Raw genomic sequence first — 18,954 nt, 5'->3', positions numbered from 1 at the left:
TGGGGAGTTCCTCGGGGTCCACTTGTCTCACATGTAAAGATGTTTCCTCCAAAGTAAGAGGCCAGTTTCAGGGCATAGCCCTTAGAGGATCTCTCTGGATTCTGGCACAACATAGATCATGTTGATTTTGCTGCTCTGCCTCCAGGTAGCCTTCAATTTCTAAGCTCTGAAAGGAATCTGGAGTAGGAGAAGGCTGTGCAAAGAGTTGAGGTATGGTGAAAACTGTCTTGCTACTTGGACCTTAATCCCTAGTAGACCCGCCGGTACCTAGAAGTGTCTGTGGTAGAGGGAGATGATGCCTTCCGGAGGTTCTGGAAAGCTCCGGTAGCAGACTGACACACAGGCCTAGGGGTTTTGAGTAAGACCATGCCTACTCCTGATCACAATATTCTACATTTGAAAAGCTGCTCCTGGTTTGCTCCTAGACCCAGGTAGAGACTGAAAATCTGACCTGGGGATATCAGTAACTATGTTGCTATGCTATGACATAACTTGTCAAAATTGGGGTTTATACAAAGCATTGGGTCATAAAAGTTCATTTTGAATATGCACAGCAGCATTTTGTTATAACACGGAAATTGTATATGCAGGACTGGCCATGAGCAGGTGTACCGGGCACAAATAAATTGCTCAGGATTGACTCCCACAGGCCTTGTTCCTGTGGCCTTGCTGCCTTTCCCTCAGCACATATTAAGAGGCCTCCTAGGGAGTTCCCTATGATGAGTTAACGGAGGAGGGAAAGGGTTTACCTGGCTTACAGGTAGGCCATCACGGCACATCCGCGCCAGCTAAGAGTTGGCTGCTATACGCCAGCCCCTTCGGGATGGTCAAGGAAGTTAGGGCACACACCTCCAGCTGTCTGCTGGTTGTCCAGTTCCTGGAAGGGGGGATGGCCTGATGTTCAGATCTGATTCTTGGACAGTGGCTACTTGGAAGATTGGTGACCAGGAGGCCAGGGAAGAGGAGTGAGGAAGGACCATTCAGAGCGGTGACAGAGAATGAAGATCCCATGTCTTGCAAGAGATATGCCAAGCAGAGGACACTCATTTCCCAGGAAGCCCTCAGCGGACCAAGTGGCCTCTTGTGTGACAGAAGACTGCCTTTTCCTGCAGGTGCTCCAAGTTGCCCTGGACACCTTGCACAAGTGTCCCGGCAGCAACAGTGCAGTTCTTGTGTGAGACGCACATCATGGGCTCCGTTGCACCAAGCCCAGTGTGGCTTCAACCACTTCTGAGGGGGCCCAACCTGCCGACACGAGAGGCCAATGTTGAATACTTGATATGGCCTTTCTCGGGGGAGACTTGGCCACATATTGGATGTTATATTAGAACTGTTTCATTGCAGAGGGGGCTGTGATTTGTCCTCAAAAACCTTCCAAATACTCATCTGCCAACCCTACCCGTAAAATTTGTGCCAACATCATTTGTGGACTTATGGAATGCCTTAACTCATGAGCATGTCACCACAGAGACCATTGCCTGAGACTTAGGAACTCCTATGTTGACAAAGGAACTTTGGCCTCCTTACTGCTCAGAAGCAGCTGGTGTGATACCATGGTAAGTTCGATGAATGCTAAATCATGGCACCGATTAGGAGAGAACACCCTGCAAGGTTAAGACACTGTCCTTCAATGCATAGTATAAGCCTTTACACCAGGGCCAACGTATGGTATTCTGTTCCCCAGCAGCCAAACTCCGTGGGTCCAGGAGCCAAGGGGCGGGAGCAGGAATCCTGTCTCACTGTCACATCTCATTACCCAATTTCAGACATTTGCCTCACATCTCTGCAGTCTTGGGTTTCCTGTATCTGGAGACCCAGCATCCAAGGGAGGAATGCTTTTGGGAACACTGCCATGGTTTTGTTGAGTGACAAGCTAAGGCTGCCTCTTAGCCTTTGAGGCATAGAAGGAGGAACACAGGAGGTCACTGTACTACTCGGTATGGTTCACCTCAGTCACTAAGGGAAAGTTGGGTTGATTTCACACGATGACAGCTGGGAGGTTGTGAAACCCCCAGGTTCACTGAGCTGCCACCCTCTGCTGCTGTCTCATCATCAGGGTCAATGGGAGACAATAGGAACTGAATAAATGCATGTCCACTAGTGACTGACACCCTTTATTGATAGGACTTAAGAAAAAACAAATAAACAAGCAAAACATTTTGTGAGCCAACACGCCATGCCAGCTGAAGATAAGGGGAATGACCGGTGAGAGAGTGAAGGTGGGATGGTGAATTTAGGCTGTGCAAGGGAGGCTCTGTAGCGTCTCTGCTGTATATTTATCCTTTCTTCCCTCCCCCATGCCTTCCCCCGCCCCCACACTACTTTTCACAAAGGACTCTGGATACGGATAATATTATCATTTTGGTTCTTAGTGGAAGCTTGATCAAACGGACATCCTTTTATGAGGAGACAGTGGTTTGATGGGAAATGAGTTTCCTTTTGTTGGGTGTGCGAAATTTTCCATCGAAAAGGACAGGTTGTACATTAAGTGGTAAAAAGGGCGGATCATGCTGGTGATTGTCTTCATGTCCCTCCAAAGCCATGTCCTGTCTGTGCTCTGTGACACTCACCTCCGTGGACTGTATCGCCTGGTCTTTTTGGCCTCCTTAATCAATACAGCCATGGAGAGGCATGGAAGGAAAGAGGGCGGGGGTTTCCTCCTGTTCCCTTGCTGCTGGCCCAGGGCCTTGGCCATGTTTGCGCACTTTTAGCCCCAGCTCTCTACAGAGACACTCCTGCATGGAAGTGGCCATCAGTGGGTCTGGCAAAACCCACTTCAGGGCAGGGCTCATAACTACCATTGCTTGTTTTCATGACTTCACTGTTGGTTTTCTCAACACTCTCTATACTGTTGTAAATATCCTTGTTATTAATGTCCTCAATTAATCCCGTTAATGTGCCATCTGTTTCCTGCCAGGACACTGGCAGATACACTTCACAAATAGCTCTTAAGTATGTCTACTTTTCTCCATCTCTACCTGTATCGGTGAGCTTGGGTTGCTACGAGATACCACAGCCTGGGTGGCTTACACCATGATGACGTACATCTCATGGTTTTAGAGGCTGGACACCCCAGATCAAGGTGCTGGCAGATTCGGTTCCCGGTGACAGCTCACTTCCTGGCTTGTAGACAGTCACCTTCTCACTGTCCCCTCATGATGGAGAGAGTGAGTTCTGGTCTCTCCTTCGCTTCCTATAAGGACACTATTTCCATCACGGGGCTCCACCCTCATGGCCTCATCTGAACCAATCATCTCCCAAAGTTTTCACCTCCAAATACCATCACATTGGGGATTAGGCTTCAGCACACAAGTTTTGGGGGACACAGACATTCAGTCCATAACAGTACTGTTACCAACTTACCCCTACATTACCCTCAACTCTAGTCCTACTACTGCTGCTAAAAACACATTCTACTCTTACCACCTTCCCACTCCGAGCGTGTGTGGTAGATGGTTAGTGTCCCCAAAGCATCACTTCTCCAGGGGCACCCTCAGAAGTCCTTGCAGTGATGCCAGTAGGATGTGCAGAGTATGTGTCCCACCTCATCGGCTTTGCTCTGACCGGTGGAAAGCTATAGGCTGGAACGCTTGAGGAGATGCTAAATGTGCTCCTATGATTCGATCTGGTCAAATTCACTTCTGCCATCTAATGAGAGGAACCAGCCCCGGAGGGCTGTAGAATAAGAGCTCCGTGAAAGAAGAAGACCCAAAACCACCCTACAGCCTGGGGGCACGTTGAGCCCATTGTAGCCAAGCCCATCAGATATACTGGCTTTTGGAAAGTGGGTAGCTGAAAGTTACCTAATTTCCATCAATCTGGGAGTATTTAAATAATCTATTAACCTATGTATAATAGTCACAGACTTTATACAACTCAAAGATGATTGTAATGACTATATAATAACCTGAGATCCACTGAAAAGTACACCATTAAGGGGAACAGGTTATAAATTGTATACATAATACATAAGAGGCCACACATAGAAGAAAGGGTGGAAAGAAAAAAATGTTAATAACCATTGCATTTTTGAAGAACAAGTATTTCACAATTTCTTCATATTTGAGGCAACTTAATGGAGCAGAAAGAGCAAAGGTTTGGAAATCACGCAGTCCTGAACTTGAATCCCCACTTAGCTCTATGATGTCGGAAGTTATTGAGCTTCTCTGAACTTCTATGTTCTTATCTGCTTCCTTATCTTTATCTTATTTATCTCAAAAACCTATTGAGCGGATAGATGAGAAAAATGTTTGTAAATCACCTGCAGCTAGATGTTCTCTCTTTTCTTCTTCTTCTTATCACTTGTTGTTATTTATAAAGAAAAAAATAAAGGAAAGGAAAGGAAGGAAGGAAGGAGGGAAAGAAGGATGGAGGGAGAGAAGGAGGGAGGAAGGAGTTTCTTCGAATGAAGTAAATCACTGTCTTTCTGAGAAGGAGTTACCAAATGAACAGCATTACAAAGATATACCCTCTCTCTAAGCAATAATAAAAATACAGATTCTCTTTTGGATTGGAATGTATTGTAGTGACAGCCAGTAATCTATATTATTAAAAAGTTCCACAGGAATTGTGACTAGCCATTAACTTTGGGCATCACTGATGTAAACTCTGGAAGAACTAGCGTCATCTCATGGGGAGTGTCGAGGCAGACTGAATGGTGGGTCCTGGGCGTTGGCTGGAGTGTACGGGTCTGCTTGTCATGCTTAAAGGTAGTTCTGGTTTCTGAGAAATGTCTGAGAAACCAGGCCAGTCTTTTCCATATGTCCATTTGTGAAAATGAAGACAAGAGGACAAGGAAGAGTAAATTAAGAATGCATTTGAAAGGCTCTGATCCCCATCCTGTCCTGTTTAAAGAACAAACCACCCAACAAAGCAGATGGGTCGAGTTGGGTTTTTATCCTGGCAGCTGCCTCCTCGTCTTCATTTCCTGGGCTCTGTGTGTAGACAGGACAGGATGTCATTGCACTACGTAACCTATCAACCAGATGTTTCATGATGGAGTTTTCTGATGTAGAAAGCTTCAGGGACCACGGGGCAAAATGTTAAATGAATTCTGGGTGAGGATATCTGACCCAAAGCAAGTGTGTCTGTGATCAGGAGTGGATCTGCCAATACCATTCTGCATCTAGGTAGAGCATGCTGGTTGTAGGGAATCGCGAAGTCCATTTGCCGGTGAGCACTCCAGAATATTTGCAATCGCCAGGGAAGGAAATGAGTGGCTAGTCCCAGCTGCCCTCGGAGGGACCCCCATTCGTCAGGCAGGTTGGATGAAGTAGTAGGCACAGCTCTGGACTGTGTCTGCGAACGGGGAGTCAGGAAACAGGCATGCCAGGACACAGCCCCCGGCACAAAGCAGGCACGGGATGAAAATGTGGGTGATTCCCAGAGCAAAGGTATAAATCCCCAGCGAGCCAGAGACAGACTTTGTAAACAACAGATCTGGGGGATTTTAGACTCTGAATTTGTTTAGCCCCACGAGTCCTTATCTGTTGGAAATGGTCAGAATTGTTATAACTGTATAAAAGACATGTAGAATGTTGCATGTGATTTGAACCATTTGAATAATTGTGCAAAGCCCCAGTGCTTCATATTTAATGTACTTCCTATTTCGGTAAGTCTGTTACATGGGAACATAATCGTAAAGCAAAGAATTTGTCTCCTGATTCCTCGAACTAAAATCACAGAAACACTGGGTTCGACATTATGGCTTAAATAATACAATAAGTACCCGAGAAATGTGATTAACTTATTAACTGTGTGCTAGAGGTCACAAAGATCATCAGATTCCTGATCACTAAAAATGTGGAGGCTGTCTTTACTTGACTATTTTAAGAATGAAAATCACGAAAAGGAAAGTCAGTGGTTTGAGGTAATAATGAAATCTTGAGAGAGATTTCTCTCTTAAGCCTTAGTCACCTTCTACAGTTCCCATCACTTGTGGAGAAACCGAAAGTATTCTGATCTTTCAGCACTTCCTCCAAGCTACAATTTCTGTTCAGGAGGCTGCTTTCTAAGTGAGACAAAGCCTTTTTATTCATCATTTGAGGGAATTATCGGTCTCCTTGGCTTGTTTTGCAACTCCCTTGAGCACAAAAGTTGCTATGACATTTCTTATCACCCCCGCCCCTTGTGAATATTTATCTTCGGTTTTAAGAAACATCGAAACCTCCCTGCAGAATATTCTGACCTCACCACGCCTTTCGAAGCAGAGGCTTGAATCACGACTGAGGGTTGGCCACCTTTCATTTCCACGCCCTTCGTTTGTTTTCTGTCTTCTCGGCTGAAAGTAAGCTTTATTAATTACGTAGAACATTACCCTCGGGTATAAATACACAGGCAACTTGGACCCAAAGTCTGACTGAGAAGAATGGGGAGTGGACATCAGCTAGAGCAAGTGGCCTTCAAGCATCCATTAGGCCGCGTCTACCCAGGGCAGCGAAGCGTCCACGCATTTGTCTGAGGAATGGAGACTGAGGAAGGGAGAGCTTTTGGGCTGTTGTTCTTGATGGTCTAGAAAATTAACCTGACTCTATTTTTTCATTGTAGGCAAGTTACTTGAGTTTGGAGGGAAAGTAAAGTATTGCTGATAAATGTTACTGCTGAAGGTCACTACATTTTCGTCTTTGGTGACCAGAATGGTCAAGTACCAAGTTGCCCTAAGTGTGTTACCACTACTTCTTTCTACTCTGATGAAACCACGTACCACACCTGCCTGCAGTACCCGCAGGGTAGACCATCTGTTCTCCTATGGGCCTGAGTCACTTGTCTCTGTGGTCTCCACGCTAACCTGCACAGAAGCGTGTGTATTCTATCAGGGGGAGCTGCATGACGTTGGAAAGAGGAGCCTTGTGTTCGAGTATGGACTCTGCCGCAATCTGCTGGGTGCCCCTAACAAATCACCCTATACAGCTCACCCACTTTTTTTTTTTTTTTTTGGTAGAATAGGATGATGGGGTACATGAGTTCTGATCTCCATCCATTCCTCTCTTCATCCTGTCCTCATGGAGTTTTTGAGATGAAATGAAGCAGCATGTACAAAGCATTTTTGGTAGCCCTTCTGACATGCAGAGAGCTATCGTCTTTGTCCTTCTAAGATGCACACGAATTGTGGATTTTTGTTGTCCTATGCATTTCAGTTGTAAGGTATGGGATTTAGCTAAGCTACATAATCATGTGCCCTTATGTGTGCAGAGATTGCGCTATTTACTCTGCTTCTGAGGTTACTGGTCCAACAGTGGAGGGGGGAGGGTACTTAGGCAACAGGAAGTGCAAATGGGCAAAGAAAGGGGTTGACACCCAGCATTCCACCTGATGACACATTCACTTTATCTTCTGCCTGAGAACTGTTTTCTTTCCTTAGAAATCATTTAAATCAGGCAGGAGAAGCAAGTCTGGCCTTATTTGCAAATTATATGGCCTATTCCTCTTTATTTTGCCTCGGATACTATTCACATTGTATCGTTGTACTTTGGTACAGAGGCAGATATTGAAATATTTGTAACAGGAGCATCTTCACAGGTGTGCAGTGCCCTTCATTGATTCCAGTTGGCTGAACGAATAACCGAAGGCATTGTTGATCAACATTTTAGTTCCTTTTTAAATGACGATAAATCAGAGTTCAGAATTCTTATTTTCACCCATGACTTTATTTAATAAGAACTAATTTTTAGGTGTCTATTTTCTGAGTAAGGGACTTTCTCTGCTTCACAGCGTTAACAATGAAGACACTTGTGTTTTGGTCATCCCAAACATATATTTTCTGTATATAAATTTTATCTTCACGAGCTTAACCTACTTCTAAAGCAAGGGCACTTTTATCCTGTGCTTCAAAGTTCTTTAAGAGCAGCTTTGGGAATAAGAAATGAAAATGCACTGGGGCTCGAAGTCTGGATTTCTGCCCTGGACCCAATGCTTATCCTATCCCTTCTAAGAAAAATTACCCTCCTACCCATAATTTTTTGGGAACCAAATAAAAAAAATGTGTGAATGCTTTGAAAACTGTGAGGAACTGCCTAGTTATAAATCTTCATTTGCAAACAAAATTCACTGCAGAGGGGAGATTCACCAGTTGCATGCCATAGGTACAGAGTTCGGTTTCCAGAAGTGAATGTGGCCCTGCAATTGAGTTTTGTATTCCAGTTATGAAACTGTGTTATAAACCTGTAGTGTCTTTATTCCAGACATTTAATTTGTTATGAGATAATTGACAGAACAAGTATATTCCAAAGGCACCATTAATAAAGTATTTCTGGAACAACAGAGCAACTATTCTCAATTTTTTTTTTTAAATGTGCAAATTCTTTACTAGAGTTCTATTTAGGTCTATCCAGTGATATCCTAATGACATGCCAAGAAGGAGTGATCTCTATTCCACTCAAGGGCCTCAGTATCGATGACATCTATTCCCACTTCTGGCTAATAGGAAGGTGTCAACAAAATTGAATTCCAGTGGGCTTTCAGGTTAGCTACAAAAAAAGCCTTGTACACAAACCATAATACTTGAGTGACCATTTATTCAACAAATATTGGCTGTTGGGTATATTCCAGACTGAATTTAGGACCTAGAGATTCAAAAATAACATCCACACAGCCTTTGCCTTCCAGGAAAACTCTGTCTCCTGGGGAAGAGTGGATGAATAACATATAAACAAGCAAGAATGACACCATGCAGCAGACATTACAATTAGGGTGTGGAGAGAGGGGTGTGTGTGGGAACAGTGAGGACAGCGTTGCTCATGCTCTCGAGTCTTTTTTATTTAAATATTTTATTTATTTGAGAGAGAGAAAGCGAGAGACAGGGCACAAGTGGAGAGGGAGGAGTAGAGAGAGAGGGAGAAGCAGACTCTCTGCTGAGCAGGGAGCCTGACATGGGACTCAATCCCAGGACACTGGGATCATGACCTGAGCTAAAGGCAGACGCTTAACCAACTGAGCCACCCAGGTACCCCCGTGCTCCTGAATCCTGATAAAAATTTGTCTTAAAAAATAAACTCTCCAACGGACACAGACAATGATGCAACCTCGTGTTACAGAGCTGCCGACGTAACTGGGGAATTCTCAACAAACATCCTCTCTGACTTTAGCAGGAACTGCTTGTGAGCAGATATGTGGACCTGCATGAATGATTTCAAGCCGAGGGGAAATGAAATTGGGTGTTAGTGACCACCAGATATATCTTAAAGCTCTGTGGCAGCATTTCAGAAAACTATTCAAAATACACTCTGTTACGTGAGGGGCATTGGGTGATGTATGGAAGTTTGAATCACTATATTGTACACCTGAGACTATAAGACTATATATTAACTAACTGTAATTGAAGTAAAAATTAAAAAAAAAAAAAAGACAAAAAATGCAGTCTGTTCTCATTGGCTGCTTCCTCTCCTCCCACCCCACCTAGACCTCTGTGGAGTGAGTTTTGAATTTTCTTGGTGTGCCTATTTGATTGTAGGGTGCACTGAGGAATAACAAGGAATCCCCATTTCAGATGATTGAGTCATAGACTCTGATTTCAGAATAGAGTTATTTAGACCTCAGTGTTGCCCTGAGAAGGAATCTCCTTTGTAGCAACACTACTCACCACAAGTTCTGAGTAACTGGTGAGGACATTATATGCCTCACAGGACCCCACAGAGCATCCACTCTCTCTTCTAAATAACATCCAACAAAGTATTGAGGACAATAGGTCTACTCTAAGCTTTTCTTCCCCAAACCAAAAATCCCCAGTTTCTTCAACTTACTTGTCTAATGACTTGATTTACGTTCTCTTTAGCCATCACAGTATTTCTTTTTTAAGATTTTATTTATTTATTTGACAGAGCGAGACACAGCGAGAGAGGGAACACAAGCAGGGGGAGTGGGAGAGGGAGAAGCAGGCTTCCCACGGAGCAGGGAGCCCGAAGTGGGGCTCCATCCCAGGACCCTGGGATCATGACCTGAGCCGAAGGCAGACGCTTAATGACTGAGCCATCCAGGCACCCCCATCATAGTATTTTTTAATATGTCCTTTTTTTTTGTCATTTTTTAAAAGTTTATTTATTTATTTAAGTAATCTCTACAGCCAAAGTGGGGTTCGAACTCACGACCCTGAGATCAAGCATCACGTGGTCCCCAATATGTTCTTCTAAACTTGTTAATAGTTCTCTTAAAATGCAGTCTTTAATTAAGAATATCAGATGTAAACGATGGAAACCCAATTCAAATTGATAAAAGTAAACAAAAGCCAAACAAAAACCAGGGTGGGGGTTACACTGATTCATGAAGCTACAGAATCCAAAAGTGGAGCAGTCTTCGGCCATAAGTAAATCCAGGTGCTCTAAGGATGTCATCAGGAATTGATCACTTTGTATTTCTTGTGTAGATTGATTCTCAGGTAGGCTATCTCCAAGAAGTAAAAAGATGGCTTCCATGAGGTCGAGACCGGTATTTGGCAATCCCCAGAGAGAACACCTGTTTTGTACGAGTTTCAGCAAAGGCCTTGGGATTGAGTTGAATTGCAATGGATTGGGTCATTTACCCAAGAAAATGAGGCTACTCTTGGAAATGAGTTGGAATGAATTCTAAAGCACATGGATTGAAAGTTCAGAGGGAGTAGTTTTGATTGCTGGGAGAAGGGAGATGAATGCTCATAAGGGCAGAAGCAACGCCTGTCCACCACATAAAGCACTGCAGGTCTTGACCTCATCTCTGGGAACTCACACCAACAAATGTGCCACAGAGAAGCATTAATGACACTCAAGATGGTAGCAACTCTTCCAGCATTTGAATTCCACTAATCCCACTTGCTTTGTAGTTATCAAAATCACTACCTTGGCAAAGAACTGACTTCTCTTATCCCTTTGGAAAGAGTTGTACACAACTGATGAGTAATAAACATGGCAGAAATGGGAGGGAAGTGGGACACCTGGGTGGCTCAGTTGGGTAAGCATCCTCCTTCAGCTCAGGTCATGATCCCAAGGTCTTGGGATGGAGCCCGGCATCGGGCTCCCTGCTCAGCGGGGAGTCTGCTTCTCCCTCTGCCTCTGCCCCTCCCCCTCCACTCGTGCTCTGTCTCTCACTTTCTCTCTCTCAAGTAAATAAATAAAATCTTTAAAAAAAATGGAGGGAATTAAAGAAGCAGCTGTCATGTGTGATGTTTTTAATCCTAACTTAAAGGTTTTGAAGGAATGAGCTTTATTTTCTATTGGTCCTGGCATTCAACAGTCCCTTCCAATCTTTTTTTTTTAAAGATTTATTTATTTATTTATTTATTTATTAGAGAGCGAGCGAGAGAGAAACAGCATGAGAGAGGAGAGGGTCAGAGGGAGAAGCAGGCTCCCCGCTGAGCTGGGAGCCCGATGCGGGGCTCGATCCCAGGAGCCTGGGATCATGACCCGAGCCGAAGGCAGTCACTTAACCAACTGAGCCACCCAGGTGCCCCATAGTCCCTTCCAATCTTTAACCACATTTTATTTAAAAACATCTTAATACTTGAAATCAGAATTCCATCATTAACTTCCAGATTTAACTAAAACTGATAATCATATTTAATTATATCTTATCTGTTTAATTTTTTAAATGGTTCTCTTCTTTCCTGGACCCTGTGAGGGTTTCTCGAGCTTTTTTCCCCTTTACCTTGGATAACATGGTTATTTCCAATGGTTCTCCATGCAAGATATTATGGAAAAGTTAATTTTCAACCTATGGACATCATTTTTTATTTTATTTCCAGGTAGAGTGGCCATGAACACAAAAAGGTAAATGAAAGATACCCAAATATCAACCAAGAGAAAAATCCAAGGGCAGAGGATGAGTTCTGTGCATACGGATACTGCAGGCAACCTCAGAGATGGGGAGGCAGAGGAGACCATTGACCACACTTTACAAGTTGGAAGATTCTCGGTACATTAATTAAGAATTTACAGCAACAGAAATTGTGGCTAAATTGAGTTTACCTGTCTATTACCTGCAACCAGAGCATTTCCTAAATGAGTTAAAAATAAATCAAAGCCAGGAAGATATTTCAACTATTCAGAGAGCAAACGGTTCTCCAGTACACAGTGCTATCGACGACCCGTTTAGAAATAATTGAAAGGCTCCATAGGACTAAGCTCTGTCTTTTCTTAACACATGAATAACGGGTCTCTTTGTCCCCAGATAACAGACTTCATCCTCTGTTCCTTCTTACCTGGCGTATGATGTGACAGGTCTTCCAAGTAGCTTCTGAGAATATAATTCTCCTACTCATGGGCTTTTCCAAGCATACCACTTGGAGCAGAACCTCCCACAGCTTCTACAGGAAGTCAGGGAGCCTTGTTAGATGATGATGAATGAGCCTGGTAAAGGTCCAGGTCACAGGTGACCGGTTACTCCAGCACCGATACCCAGGGAAACAGAAGGCTATTGAAAATCACATCCATCTCCAGACTTCCAGAGCCTTGATTTTCCTTCACTTCTCTTTCTATCAATCCTCTCCTTCTTACACATTTCTGTCCTCAATTTCTTTGTTCTGCCATTTCCTCCTAAATGGCTTTTAAGCACAATAATATGGAACAAAAGTGAATATAAAAATCCATATATGGGTCAAATACATTTTACATTACGTGCTTTGATTTTAAACTTCAGTTTAATTTAATATTAAGTACAGTTCAGAAAAACTGCGTGTGTTTGCATCTTCGTTAATTTTTCTCCTGTGGGTTGGTGATTTTCAGGCTGAGCCAGTTCTTTAAAATCACCAACATTTATCACTTAGACTGGTTACATTTACTGTATGTGTCTGAAAATAGTAGCCTGAATTTCTTTAAATAACCTACCAATCAGGCCTCAAATAAACTCAGGCTGGACTTCTTCCATATTCACCTCCATTAGTATGATCAGTTCAATGGAAAAAGCAGAATAAACTTGATCAGATTATTAAAATCTTCTCCAAAGTAAACCAAAATGGCACAGAATCCTATCCCAGTGATGGATGGAGACCAGGTGTGAGACAAAACAGTTGCTAAGGATTATAACAGTTTTCAAATATTTTTTCAAGGCTACGAAACTCTTTCAAAGAAATATTACCTAGCAGCATAGTATATCAAGTACACAGGAGAGGAGTCATGTGGATTAAAGCAGGGTCGGTGAGGGAGGGGGATGCGGGCAGGACCCAACTGGCTCTTCCTCCGTCCCTGCAAGTCCCCATATAATCCCAGAGGCATCATCTTGGGAAGCCAGAGAGCCCTGCAGAAGAATGGTGAAGAGTTAGTTGGTTTGAGGTGAAGCACGATGAAGCTGGAAAATGTCACCTGACACCAGGCTTTGCCTTCATGTCATTCACAGGATAGACCAAAGCAGAGGTCCTTCACTTAGAAAATGCATGAAAAGCTCACTGTGGCTTCTAGTGAACAATGCACCTCTGGGGCCCAATTCCTAAGGCTGTGGTTTGCTACATTCTAGAGCCTTGGAAGCTGCACTATCTATCATAAGTCCTTGCACTGCTGCTGGGCAGGTGCTATCAACACTGCATTTTAAGGGGCGCCTGGGTGGCTCAGTTGGTTAAGCGTCTGCCTTTGGCTCAGGTCATGGTCCCAGGGTCCTGGGATCGATCCCCACATCGGGCTCCCTGCTCGGCGGGAAGCCTGCTTCTCCCTCTCCCCCTCCCCCTGCTTGTGTTCCCTCTCTTGCTGTGTCTCTCTCTGTCAAATAAATAAATAAAATCTTAAAAAAAAAAACACTGCATTTTAAGAGAAACACTGGTCTAAAGTTTCTTCTCAATGGTCCTCTGAGTGACTTCTTTCACTAAGGACAGCATCTTTGGCTCCTTAGGTTCTTTTTCTCTTTTCAGGTATTTTAGTGATATTGTCCTTGATGCACCACTCACCCTGACATACAAACGCACACAGAGACAGAAACACGGACACAGTCATATCTCTACCGAGCGCCAGTCCCACACATGCCGTCAGTCTCAGCCTGCTGCGACCTACACATACGTGAGAACTCTAATAGGAGGGTGTTCTCTGTCACCATTCTAACCCTGCTCAGTTGTACTCCTACTTACCAATTCCTTGGAGGGAGGGTACAGTATTCTTTCCCATAAACTAGTAGGTTGGATTGAATTTACACAAACTTACCTTAAGGAATTTGCTTTTATTTTCGGTTACAAATATGAAATGCCAATCCAACAGTTGTTCAAAGAAAAACTGGTTAAAATCCTGCCAGTTCGCTGTTGTCAAATCATCCCATGCTAAGAATACCTCAGGTTCCTGCAGAGAGAGTCATTGTTCCTGATGTCTATGTAGCTGTTCCACACAGACTGAAGAAAGGCCAACTAACGTCCAGGGGAGGGTGATGTGGTCTATAAGGTCAACATTTGGTACATGCCTAATGAATTATTTTGAGTCATTGAAGTTCTGTTGAAACATATAATTGGAGCGTTAACCATGACCAGTTATATCTAAAGCTAGAAACGGCTGCACACAAATCATATTTTCCAGGAAGACATAACTATGTGAGCTGTGAGTGAACATCTCTCTAAATTAGAAAGATTCTGCTTAATTAACACCTTCTCTTCTTTTTGGGTCTTTAAAATATGTGAAGGTATAATCACAATAGGATTTTAATATAGCAAGGTGTTTTCTCAAAAAGAAATGCAAAAAAAGATTTTCTTTAATTTTGCTAATATATTGGAACATTCTTGTTAACCAGTAAAAACCAGTCTATTTACAGATTTTGGTTTCACTTGTAATGTATTTCAGTCCCTTAAGCATAGGCAGAATTAAACGTTGGTAACTTGGCCTCTATAATCTTTGCTGAGTACATTTGGGTCCAACGTAGCTTTTTTTTTCTTGAAGACTTGAATCTTTTAGAGTAATTGTAGGTTCACAGGAAAATTAAGGGAAAGGTACAGAAATTCCCCTTATACCCCCTACCCCCACATAGGCACAGCCTCCCTCATTATCCACACGCCCACCAGAGTGGTACCTTTGATACAGTCAATGAATGTACATTGACTCATCATTATCATCACCCAAAGTCCATACTTGACATTAGCATTCAGTCTTGACATTGGACATTCTTTGGGTTTGGACAAAATGTATAAGGCATGTCTATACATATAGTATCATAATATCAGGGTAGTTTCACTGCCCTAAAAATCCTTTGTGCTCCACCTGTCCCTCCCTCCTTCCTCCAAACCCTGGTAACTACCCATCTTTTTACTGTCTTTATAGTTCTACCTTTTCCTAGAATGTCATAGACTTGGGATCACACAGTGTGCAGCCTTTTTAGATTGGCTTCTTCCCCTTAGTAATATGCATTTACGATTCCTCCATGTCTTTTTGGCTTGATAGCTCATTTCTTTTAGTGCTGAATAATACTCCGTTATATGGAGATATCATAGTTCATTTATCTATCCACCTGCTGAAGGACATCTTGCTGTTTCCACGATTTGGAAATTAACAAATAAACCTGCTATAATTATCCATGTGCTTTTTGTGTGGACATAAGTGTTCAGCTTTTTGGGGTAAATACCAAGGAGTACGATTGCTGGATCGCATGGCAAAAATGTTTAGTTTAGTGATAAACCACCCAACTGTCTTCCAGAGGAGCCATACCGTTTTGCATTCTCCATCTGCCCTGGGCACTAACACTTGCTCTCAGCACTGGCCGTTCTGTTGGCGGCCATGTCTTGGGCTGGGTATTAATATGCAGACCGTTACCACTTTGCCGATGAGACAGGCCACCGAGGATCGATATGTCTTTGTGCCTGTCGGCCCTGCACACCCCAGAGGAAATCTGCAGTCCCCACCTGCTGTGTGGCCATGTGGGCTTCTTCGTTCCTTATTTTGTGTGACAGAACTTGAAGCTTCGAGATACGTTTTTCCTTTTGTGTTTCCCTGACTTTTTTTTTTTTTTTTGCAAAGAAGGGAAGTGAAAATATAAAAATGCCTCATTGCTTTGACCCCAGAACCTGCAGAGTTGGCTGGTGCAGACAGAACACAGAGCACAGCTGCTGGGTGTGAGAAGTAGGGCATTCAGTATTACTTTAATTTATTCCTAAGCATGCACATATGGTGGATGATTGAAGATATTTTATGATGTTTTCACATTTGTGACCACTCACATAGAGCTGAATCTGTAAGGTGTGGCATTGCAGGGATCGTCATAAATCTCTGTTCATCTTGAGTTACTTATTGTCCTGCGCCATTCAGGATGCCATGACAAAGTACCAGACACTGGGAGGTTACACGCAACAGGCACTGATGTCTCGCTGCTCTGGAGGCTGGAGGTCCACAGTCCAGGCACCTGCAGATTTCATGTCTGCTGAGAGCTCAAATACCGCTGTCTTCTTGCTGTGTCCTCACATGGGGGAAGAGGTGAGGGAGATCCCTGGGGTCTGTTTCACAAGGACACTAATCCCATCATGGGGGCTCCACCCTCCAGACCTTGTCATCCCTGAAAAGTCCCATCTCCTAAGACCATCACACTAGGTTTCAACGTGGATTTTGGCAGGGACACAAACATGAGTCCATAACACTAACACATTCACCAACGACTAGAATTTAGTAGAAGGTTGGTCTATATTGAACCTTATTCAAAGAAATTCATCATTCAGAATCTAGTTTGGAGCACATGCGGTGATGAGCTGTGGGTGAGGTGTGGTTCAAGCATTGCGTGCTTGAACAAGCAGGCTCACACCTGCACCGCTCGGGACTGTCCCAGGTTGGGCTCTCTGGAAGCCAGCACTGAGACAGCATTTGGAGTGCAGAGTGTGTATGAGGTGTCAATATCTGCGAAGGAAAGGAGTGGGGGCCAGGGGTGAGACTACCATGTGTCCAGGACTGGGATGAAATGGTGAGTGGGCAACTGCCTGCTGGTACCACCCTTTCCTGGAAAGGGCATCCGGGTGTGGCAACTCTGTGTCCACCACATTAAATAAGGACCAGACAAGGCAGGAGGTAAGCGGGAGCTTGGGATAGTCCAGTCGCTGGGGCAGATGAGGCATTACTCGGGCCAGGTTGGGAGACCAGGAGTGGATGCTTCATGAAGGAGGCAGGATCTCCCTGACCTGTGAAGGAAGAGTAAGATTGGACAAGCAGAAGAGTGGACTCAGAGTGCATCCCAGGCAGAGAAAGGGGCCTCTGCAAAAGTGCAGAGATGGGGAGTCACACTCAGGAAAGGCGACCAGTCCATGCACACCCGCGTATCTGAGAGGAGAGGGAATGGGAGTGAGATGTTTGGGACCTATTGTTGGTCATCAGGGAGTTCTGGAAGGCTTTGACTGCTGAGTGTCATGAGTAAGTGTTACATCAGCAACACTGGTAATTAGGGTATGGAGGAAGCACGTATGAAGTCATAAAGCATCTGGATTTACATTCTGTGCTATGATACTCTGTGGCTGGGGCTTTTGCTAGCATTTCCGAATCTTGGTTCCTTCATCTCTAAATGAGACTTCTGAAACCTACCAGGGCTCACCTGTGGGGATTATTTTTGTCAATATCAAACTGGCCTCCAAATGCACGTGTAGACAACAGGTGGATTGGTGTGGGTAGGGCTGTTTATTTATTTATTTTTTTAAGATTTTATTTTTAAGTAATCTCTACACCCATCGTGGGACGTGAACTCACAACCCCAAGATCAAGAGTCATGTGCTGTGCTGACTGAGCCAGCCGGGTGTCCTGGGCTGTGCTGGTCTTGCTACAGAGTGCTAGGCACGTGATGGGCACTCAGTCTGTCCGTGGTACATAGGAGGCTAAATTGGGAAGGGAAGAGGGGGTTTTTAGGAGATGTTTTGAATGGTTAAGAGGTGAGATAATTAAGCCCTAATCCAGGGGGAAGGGTAAAGTCTCAGCCAGTGAAACTGTCCTGGTTTTGGCGAAATCCTCTCTTGTTCCTGCCTAACCAATCCTGCCATGGGTTTGTCACAGAGCCTGGAGAACCTGGAGGATATTGGCTGCATTCACACAAATGGGGATGCCAAGCAGTGGACCAGGGTGGCATAGGGCTAAGATAGTTTAGTTTCAGATAGATTGTGTTTGGGGAAATTTAGGCTCGAATCTCTCAAGAAAGGCAGGTCCATCAAATCAGCTTGAGACCCTCTCTGCTGACCTGAGGTCCAGAGACTTGGGTGGAGTAGGAAGGCATCCTCACTTCCAGAAGGTCACCAGACATCCTAGGCTTCCTAGCTCTTGTTCTAACCTCATCCTTTCTCTGTGGATTGCCAGAAGGGATGCAGGAGAGGTCTCTCTGCCTCCAGTCTTAGCCTCCCTGAGGCCATTCTCCATCCCGCTACCAAAATGACCTCTCCACATCATCTGATGACATGTCCTCCTGGTCTCTTTTAATGTAGATGATTCACCACTTCGTCCTCCTTTTTTTCTTTTCATGGCACTGACAGGTTGGAGAAACCACATGAGTTGTCCTGGAGAAGCTCCACACTCTAGATTTCTCTGTTTGTGGACTTTAATTGTTCCTTTGCCCCAATATTCTCATATTCTGCTTCCCTCTCCTTCAGATCACACACAGGAATATCCCTGGTGGTCCATCCTAACCAGAAACAGGCAAGGAATGGGACTGTGTGTTGTGTAGCTCAGCCTGGACTAGTGGACACCTTAGAAAGATACCAGACCTCTCTTCCTTGGTGCTGGCTGCAAACGTGGCAGCTATCACAGCCACCCTCAGACCTCTGGTGAAGCCCAAGATCATTAGCAAGAGGACCAAGAAGTTCATCCTGCACCAGTCAGACCCATATGTCAAAATTAAGCTCAACCGGCAGAAACCCAGAAGCATTTACAATAAGGCAGGCAGAAGATTCAAGGACCAGATCTTGATGCCCAACATTAGTTATGGGGAAATAAGAAGCCAAGCACGTGTTGCCTGGTGGCTTCTGGAAGTTCCTAGTCCACAAGGTCAAGGAGCTGGAAGTGTTGCCAGTGTGCAACAAATATCACTGTGCAGAGAATACTCCCAAGGTCTCCTCCAAGAACTGCAAAGCCCTTG

The sequence above is a fragment of the Phoca vitulina genome, unplaced genomic scaffold (genome assembly GCF_004348235.1).
Source record: "Phoca vitulina isolate PV1807 unplaced genomic scaffold, GSC_HSeal_1.0 scaffold33, whole genome shotgun sequence".
Taxonomy (NCBI): Eukaryota; Metazoa; Chordata; class Mammalia; order Carnivora; family Phocidae; genus Phoca; species Phoca vitulina.
This window is presented reverse-complemented; position numbering follows the sequence as displayed.